The sequence below is a fragment of the Macaca nemestrina genome, chromosome 17 (assembly GCF_043159975.1).
Source record: "Macaca nemestrina isolate mMacNem1 chromosome 17, mMacNem.hap1, whole genome shotgun sequence".
NCBI lineage: Eukaryota > Metazoa > Chordata > Mammalia > Primates > Cercopithecidae > Macaca > Macaca nemestrina.
In genome coordinates this window covers 86,251,939-86,260,783 of record NC_092141.1, presented here as the reverse complement: position 1 = coordinate 86,260,783, position 8,845 = coordinate 86,251,939, and the positions used below count along the sequence as shown (strand labels likewise).

The 8,845-nt window shown below is 53.0% G+C and overlaps 1 long non-coding RNA gene across 1 annotated transcript; it reads left to right on the top strand.

The window, feature by feature from the left end:
- The first annotated feature begins 714 nt into the window (after window positions 1–714).
- Window positions 715–8,313, top strand: LOC139359692 (uncharacterized). Its single transcript, XR_011616049.1, has 2 exons — window positions 715–1,293; window positions 7,852–8,313. It is a non-coding gene; the product is annotated as an uncharacterized lncRNA (long non-coding RNA).
- Window positions 8,314–8,845: the final 532 nt, after the last annotated feature.

Here is an 8,845-nt window from a genome sequence, read left to right as displayed (position 1 = left end):
CAGGAGCGCCCACCCTCGTGGAGGGGGAGGGAGGGCTTCCTGGAGAAGGCAACATCCAATGCCACCCAAAGAGTAAGCAGCAGCTCATGAGTTAGGCTGGTGAAAGAATCTTCAGGCAGAGAGAACCACAGGTGACGGGAGCCAACACGCTTAGGTTCCAATCCCAGGCCCTTTCCACCCCGACCCCCGGCGGTGGGACTGCTCTGTGCCTCAGTTTCCCCCTCTTTAAGAGGGAGCCAGAACAGCACCAACTCCATAGGTCTGAGAGGACCGCATACTTGGAAGACAGCCCTGCGTCTACTGTGGCAGCCACTCTGAGAGCGCCCGTCACCATCGCCCGGAGGAGGAGGGAAGTCACTGTCGCCAAGAGCCCGAGGACCAGAACCGGCGGTCAGACCCTTCTCCACGCCCTCCGGGTTCCCGGCCTCAGTCCTCAGAGGGCAACGGCAGTGGGCCCTTCCTTCCAGAACTGCTAAAACGTCGCCCTGCGGAAAGGGCCCCTTGCCGCCCCAAGCGCCGGGGAAGCGGTGGAGGCTCCGGAGACCGGGTCTGGGGTCTCGGGCGCAGTCCCACGACCTTCGGAGCCCAGCCCGGTGCACAGACGCACACACTCCAGCAGGTGGCGCTGCCGCCCCTGGAACGAGGCGTGTCCCGCAGGCGGTGCTCGGGGCGGGAGGGCGGGGAAGGGAAGGACGGGAGGGCGGGGAAGGGAAGGACAGGAAGGCGGGACGCTTCCCTCCGCCCCGCCGGCCCAGGCGCCGGGTGCGGTCCCTGCGAGCCCCTCCCCGGGAGTTCTCATTGCCTCCCCCTGCCTCAACTCCCGGCCGCTCCGATGCCTGTGCCAACCGGGGTCCTGCGTCCCCCTCACCTGGGTGCAGGCGCGCAGGGTGACCTTTCGCGCCGGGCCAACCCCAGTACCCGCTTCTCAGCACACCCGGCTCCCCGAGCGGGCCAGGTGATTCCGTGGGGGCGGGCGCCATCCGCACAGCTGGGCTGGATGCCCGCACACCTGGGTCTGGCCGCGCTGAGGGTGGGCGCTCCTGTCGGGCTCGGGTTCAAGTCCTGGCCGTGACACCTGGACCCCTCCGCAGTCCTGCGGCCCCTCACTTTCCCCCCTGTAATAAGATCCCTGCAGGGCTGGTTAGAGGAGCCGCTCTAACGCACCTGGAAGGTAAAGGGCCGTTCACAGTAGTCGTCCACGGACACCTGTCGCCTTCGTGCTGAAGGACTTTGGGGACAAGCGGGCCTCATCCAAAACGTGGGGAGACTGACCATTGTCATCCCAGGGAAGAGGTAAGAGGGAGCACAGGACTCGGTAGGGGCAGTTGTTACAGGGATGAGATGGAAAAGAGTCATGGGACTACCTATGGCCCTGTGTCCCCACAGCCACATGCCACAAATATGCACACATACAAACGTATACACATATGCATAGAGACACACATACACATGCTCATATGCACACATTCATACACACATATACAAACATACATGCACACATACATGCACACACACACGCTTGTATGTACACATTCATATACACACATATAAACACATGTGCACAGATATACATGCACACACATATGCACACATTCATATACATATATAAACACACATGCACAGACACACCTACATGCACACACACGCATATGCACACATTCATATACATATATAAACACACATGCACACTCATATGCACACATTCATATACATATATAAACACACATGCACACATACATGCACACACACATGCACACATTCATATACACATATAAACACATGCACAGTCATACGTACCTGCCCATACACATGCTTATATGCACACATTCATATACATATATAGACACACATGCACATACAGACACATGCTCATATGCACACATTCATATACACACATGTACACATACATACACACGTGGACACATAAACATACACACTTGCATACACATACACATGCTCATATGCACACATATAAACGTAAACACATACACACACATACACATGCTCATAGCACACATACATATACACATACATGCACATACACGTGGGCAGATACACACATGCTCATATGCACACATCCATACACACATAGGTACACATACACACACATACAGACACATATACTCATGTGCACACATATGCACAGTATGTGTACACAGATATACACATATATGCATGCACACATGCTCATACATACACATACTGATATACATACATACTCATATAAACATATGCACACATACAGACACACACACCAGGCCAAAGGCTGGTCTCAGCCACAGGGAAGCCCAGGGCTGCTCCCTGGGGCTCTGTGGAGGAGAGCGAGGGGTCTGGGTCTGGGGGGCGCTGTGCGTGCGCTGTGTCCTTCCAAAATGACTTGAAACCTTTCTCTCTTCCAGGCACTGTGCTGTCTCAGTCACATCACCTCCTCACCATGCACTTGACCTTTGCAGAAATGAACTATGACACTTGTCCCTCACCTGCACGAACTCTCAGAGTCTGGCTGGGCCCTCCATATTTCCTTCCCAAAGCTCTGACCACACCCCCTCTCCTTTCCCCAACTCCCTCCGCTCCCTCTCTTTTTCTCTCCACCCTCCTCTGTCTTCTACAATGTTGATCACCTCTGCCCTCCCCTCCACATCCCCTCTAGCACCCTACTCTGATTCTTGTCACTCTGCTCCAGGCTCCTGACTGAGCCCCCCAGTCCAGCCCACCCTCCATGCCTCACTGCTCTGATCATGTTAAAACCCCACTAGGCCACAAGGTTTCAAAGTGGATTTTTTTTTTTTTTAATTTTTGTTTCATACTAACATTATTATGGGGATTTTTCAAAAGTAACTTATTTTTAGTTATGATTATTATTACTTTTTGTAGAGACAGGGTCTCACTGTGTTGCCCAGGCTGTTCTAGAACTCCTGGCCTCAAGCAATCTGACCACCTCAGCCTCCCAAAGTGCTGGGATCACAGGGTTGAACCACCGCATCCGGCCTTCAAAGTGGATTCTTAAGGAACCAGTTTTATAGAATATGATACACAGGTGGCCCTGAGGTTTGGAGCCAAGGCTGTAAATGCATCTGGGGACCTCCTTCCATTAAGAAATGCTTTGAATGCTGGAAGAACGTTTATTATGTAGTGGGGTGAATGCTCTGAGCCCACATGGGGTTCAGCCCCTGGCATGATGAGCGTGCAGGGAGAGACTGTGGAAGCCCAGCCATGTGTTGCCATGGATTGTTTTGGGGTGAGGGGATATTGGTGACAGACTGGCAGGGAACGGTCACCCTGTGCCAATGTGTCCTCCCGGGTTTACTTGGTGCCCTCAATAGGGAAGAGGTAGCTCTAACGATGGAGAGGACCAGCTTTCACCTCAAAACTAGGGACTAACCTTAGAATTCCGAGAGTCATAATGTGCCTTCATTTTTTTTTTGGAGACAGAGTCTCACTCTGTCGCCCAGGCTGAGTGTGGTGGTGCAATCACAGCTCACTGCAGCCTCAACCTCTTGAGCTCAGGAGATTCTCCCACCTCTGCCTCCCAAGTAACTGGGATTACAGGCACATGCCAACACACCTAGCTACTTTTTAAAACTTTTTTGTAGCAACAGGATCTTGCTGTGTTGCCCAGGCTGGTCTCAGAACTCCTAGGCTTAAGCGGTTCTCCTGCCTCGGCCTTTAAAGTGCCGGGATTACAGGCGTGAGCCACCACATCTGGCCCATAATGTGCTTCTGATGACCTATAAGACCCTCTGGCCTGAAAGTCCAACCTTAATCTTATCAGACCTAGTTTAGCTCTAACTTCGACTTCATAGGCCACATCAAGCAACAGAGTATGTATACCACAGCCAGAGGAGGCAGCCAGGCTGACCCTGAAGGTTGGATGCCTTGCAAGCCCACAGCCCCCCTAACCCAGTCTCTTCCACAGTCAGCCATGAAAACAAAGGACGGACGGCTGCGGTGGCTCACACCTGTAATCCCAGCACTTTGGAAGGCCAAGACGGGTGGATCGCCTGAGGTCAGGGGTTCGAGACTGGCCTGGCCAACATGGTGAAACCTCGTCTCTACTAAAAATACAAAAATTAGCTGGGCGCGCTGGCAGGCACCTGTAATCCCAGCTACTCAGGAGGCTGAGGCAGGAGAATCGCTTGAACCCGGGAGACGGAAGCTGCAGTGAGCCAAGGTTGTACCACTGCACTCCAGCCTGGGCAACAGAGTGAGACTCCGTCTCAAAAAAAATTAAAAAAAAAAAAAAAGTGGCAGCATATTAAAGGTGATTAAGAAATGAAACCACCAAATGCGTTGCATTTGCCTATCAGGATCCTGGGTTTTGTTTATTTTATTTTTATTTTTTGAGACAGAGTCTTGCTCTGTCGCCCAGGCTGGAGTGCAGTGGCGTGATCTCAGCTCACTGCAAGCTCCTCCTCCCAGGTTCAAGAGATTCTCCTGTCTCAGCCTCCCCAGTAGCTGGGATTACAGGCATGCGCCACCAGTCCCGGCTAATTTTTTTTTTTTTTTTTTTTGTATTTTTAGTAGAGATGGGGTTTCACCATATTGATCAGACTGGTCTCAAACTCCTGACCTCAGATAATCCACCCGCCTTGGCCTCCCAAAGTGCGGGGATTACAGGCGTGAGCCACCGCACCCAGCCTGGGACCCTGTTTTGAACAAGCCTAGCGGGAAAAGCCATTTGGGAGACAACCAGACAAACATGGACTGGGCAGGACATGACATTAGAAAATCAGGGTTAATTTTGTTAGCTGTGATAATGGCATTGTGGTTCAGTAAAAGAAAATGTCATTTTTAAAAGAAAATGTCTAAAAAAGATTTAGGGGGAAATGTCACACAGACAGTAACTGACTTTAGTTTAGAAAAGAAAACCAGATGAAGCAAATATGGCAAAATGTTAGCAACTGTTAAATATAGAGGCTGGATCTGGAGGCGTTCAGAAGGCTGCTGTCTGCACTCTCCCGAGGTTGAGATTTTCCATAATAAAGAGTTGTTGTCAATGTTTAATAAAATGTGCACATCACAGGGGAGGACGCAGGCGTGAAAGGACGATGTTTAGAACACATTTAAAGTCACACAACAATAGAAAGCGAACTACCAGCTTTCCGGAAGAAGTGACTGGGTTTGAAATTCCACATGGGTGCCTGGGGGAGTGTGCACTTGTCAGAGGACAAAAGCCCTCGATGCTCCTGTAATTCACTCAGCAGCCATGGTTCACACGCCCCACTGCGAGTGCTACGAGGGGGACAGACACAGGGAAATGGCCCAGAAATGGCACAGGGAGGTGCCCAGGCTCCGAGCAGCCCGGAGGATTCTGGAACCATGGGGAAACCACCGCCAGTGGAGCCTAGTGAGCTCCTGGGACAGCAGCGCCACTCCCCAAGACCCCTCCACCCACTTCATCACTTATGGCACCTGCTGCGGGGCCAGGTGCCCGTCCACCTGCCAGGCTTCTAACCCAGTTCAAGCTGTTCCTCCAATCACATGACCCTGCAGACCAGCCCTGTGCCCTGCCAGGGGGTGCCAGTCACCCCAGCTCACTTCCAGTGCCCTTGGGAGGGTTTTGTCCTGTTGTTTGAGGCTGGCAGAGGTTTGTTGGGACACAGTGGGGTATACCACAGGCCCCCCGCCGAGCCACTTCTGTTGAAGAGGTGTTTACTTGCCCTCCCAGTTACTTCCCAAGAGACTGGAGGTGTTGGAGTCTTGTTAGGAAAAGTGTGGATAAACTGTCAGCGCCTAAGAAAGGTCTCTGGACTGGAGGCTTTCTGGTGGTGGTGGCCAAAGGGTCCTCCAAGGCTAGCTCCCCACAGCGTGCAGAGCAGGCTAGTCCACAAAAGGAGCCACACTCGCTCATCTGTCCCCACGTCAACATCCCCAAAACCGGACTCAAGGACAGAAGGTCTCTTAGCAGCGCGGGCTAGTTCGGGGGCCGCTGTGTTTACCTGAGGTGCCGCTCACAGCCCAGACGTGCTGGGGAGTGAGCGATTCTAGGGCTGGCCCTTTGGAAACGCCAGAGGTGTCCTAGCTCGGGGGCAGCGTCCCCAGGAAGAAGGCCTGGCCTAGGGGGCTAGACTCTTGATTTTTAATGATCCAGTGCAATTCGATAGATATTGGAGAGTGAATTTTAAACTGTTGTGGTCATTAGCTTGCCTCTCAATTATCAGCAGAACTTATGGCAGGATAGAAGTTGATTTATGTTTGTTTGCAGGGAGGGACCCCTAAAATCCCACCCCGCTTCAGCCCTGGACGGTCCAGTGCCTTTTCTAAGAGACGGAGTGGAACAAGCTGAGTCACCCCACGCCGGGCCCGCTTGGGAACGCCGGAGTGGGGGCACTGCTCGGCTGAACCCCGGGTTTGGGTTTGCTGAGCAGGGTGGACAGGCCCACAAAGGAGGTCTATCGAGGTGCTGGGTTGGGGAGAAGCAGCGTCCAAGGGGGCTCACTGGAGAGAAACCTGGTGTCCTCTAATGGGCTCCCCACCGCCCCGCACCCGCTGCCGCCACCATCTTCCCACAGTGTGTTCAAAATAAATTCTCACTAATCCATAATGGAACTGGTTCTCTTTGGGGCCACATCAGAACTGAGAACAACCTCAAGGCAGATGCTGCTGAGAGGGACTGCCCGCTGCGGGCGCCACCATGCACACTGGGAGCCTGCCACGTCCAAGGGACTGGATATACTTCTTCCTCCCACACCTGCGCCCCCCACCCCCAGATGGCTTCACACCCTCAGCAGCAGCTGGAGAACAACCTGGAGGCTCAGATAGTAAACTCCTAGAGGCGCAGATGACGCTTCTTAGGAAAATGCAAAAATGAGGCTCATGCTTTCATCCAGGCTGAAGTCCCTCTTGCTTGAGCACCTAAGCCCATAGGGGCTATTTCCCCAGGGGGAAACACGGATTCTTACCTTGCACACGGTTGAGGCTCCATGTTCTACTCCCTTCCTCATGGAAGAGATGATCTGACTTTTAAAATGACAGTATGCAGGCACGGTGCAGTGGGTCACACTGGTAATCCCAGCACTTTGGGAGGCCAAGGCAGGAAGGTTGCTTGATCCCAGGAGTTCAAGACCAGCCTGGGCAACATGGTGAAACCCATCTCTACTTAAAGGCGTGGTGGTGCACACCTGTATTCCCAGCTACTCGGGAGGCTGAGGCAGAAGGAGCGCTTGAGCCCACGAGATCGTGGCTGCAGTGAGCCCTGATTCCACCACTGTACTCCAGCCTGGGTGACAGAGTGAGACCCCTTTAAAAAAAAAAAAAAAAAGAGAGAGAGAGAAAGGAAGGAAGGGGGAAGGGGAAGGAAAGAGGGAGGGAAGAAGGAAGGAAGGAAGGAAGGGAGGGAGGAAAAGAGGGAGGGAGGGAGGGGAAATTTGGTAGACCTTCCCATCACTGGCAGACACAGTAGAAGAGTTAGACACAGTAGAAGAGTTAGCACAAAGCACGTCCCCAGGTAGCAGCATGGATGTGTGTTCCAGTGATGGACTGCCTGGAGGATGGCTGAATTCAGATTTTTTTTTTTTTTTTTTTTTTTGAGATGGAGTCTGGCTCTGTCACCCAGGCTGGAGTGCAGTGGCGCGATCTCAGCTCACTGCAACCTCTGCCTCCCGGGTTCTAGCTATTCTCCTGCCTCAGCCTCCCAAGTAGCTGGGACTATAGGCACCCACCACCACACCCGGCTAATTTTTGTATTTTTAATAGAGACAGGGTCTCACCTCATTGACCAGGCTGGTCTCGAACTCCTGACCTCAGGTGATCCACCCGCCTTGGCCTCCCAAAGTGCTGGGATTCCAGGCGTGGGCCACCATGCCTGGCCACTGCATTCGGATTTAGCCAACTGCTCCTTGTTCCTTGCAGCAGCCTAAGCTTCAGGAGGTCCACCCAGCTCACACCTCAGCCTCTCCAAAGCTGTCCTGTGGCAGGAGACCTGCAGTCAGGCCTGTCCTGGGTCCTGCCCCTGGCTGTGACTGATTGTCCCTGATTGTCTGAGTCCGTCAGATTCCCCAGCCCGGAACTTTGAAATTGGGACGGAGAAAGCCCGGGAGGTAGCGCAGGCCCACCACGGCCTTTGCTGTAAGCTGGGACGCGCTAACCATTGCTACTCTGTGTGGAGCTGGAGCAGCAGAAGTTGGCCCGGCTGCAAGAAGAGAGAAGAACCACGCCAAGATGCATTCGGGAGCAGGCCTTTGAAATGGAGCCGCAGTGCAGGCAGCTTTCTGGCTCTCCATTCTAGGTCCTTCTGGAAGCCTGACTTATTCCCACCCCTGGGCCCCAAGATCTCGTCAATCACCGTATAATAAATATCCCCAGCCCCGCTGACATCTCCTTTTCTTTTTTCCTCAAGTGAGTGCATTAGTTTCTCATTGCTACTGAAGCAAATTACCACAAACTTAGTGGCTTAATACAAGACCAGTGATCTGTTGTATTTCTAGGGACCAGAAGTCCAAAACCAGTCTCACTGGGCTGAAGTCTTGGTTTGAGCAGGGCTGGCTCTCTCTGCGAAATCCGAGGGGAGACTTGTTTCCCTGCCTCTTCAGCCTCCAGTGGCCACCGGCAACGCCCACCACAAACACGCGTCTGAACACAGAGCTCACTAGCTCCTGCGGTGGGTGTGAACCAGGTTTCTCAACACAGTGCAATTGAGATTTGGGCCCAATCGTTCTTTGTCACAAGGGCCTGTGCTGTGCATTATAGAGTATTTAGGAGCCTTCCTGGCCCCCACCCATACGATGCCATTAGAAACACCCCCCCTCACACACAGACACACACATGTGCACACACTCCATGTACACACGTGGACTCAGACACACACATGTGCACACACTCCATGTACACACGTGGACTCACACAG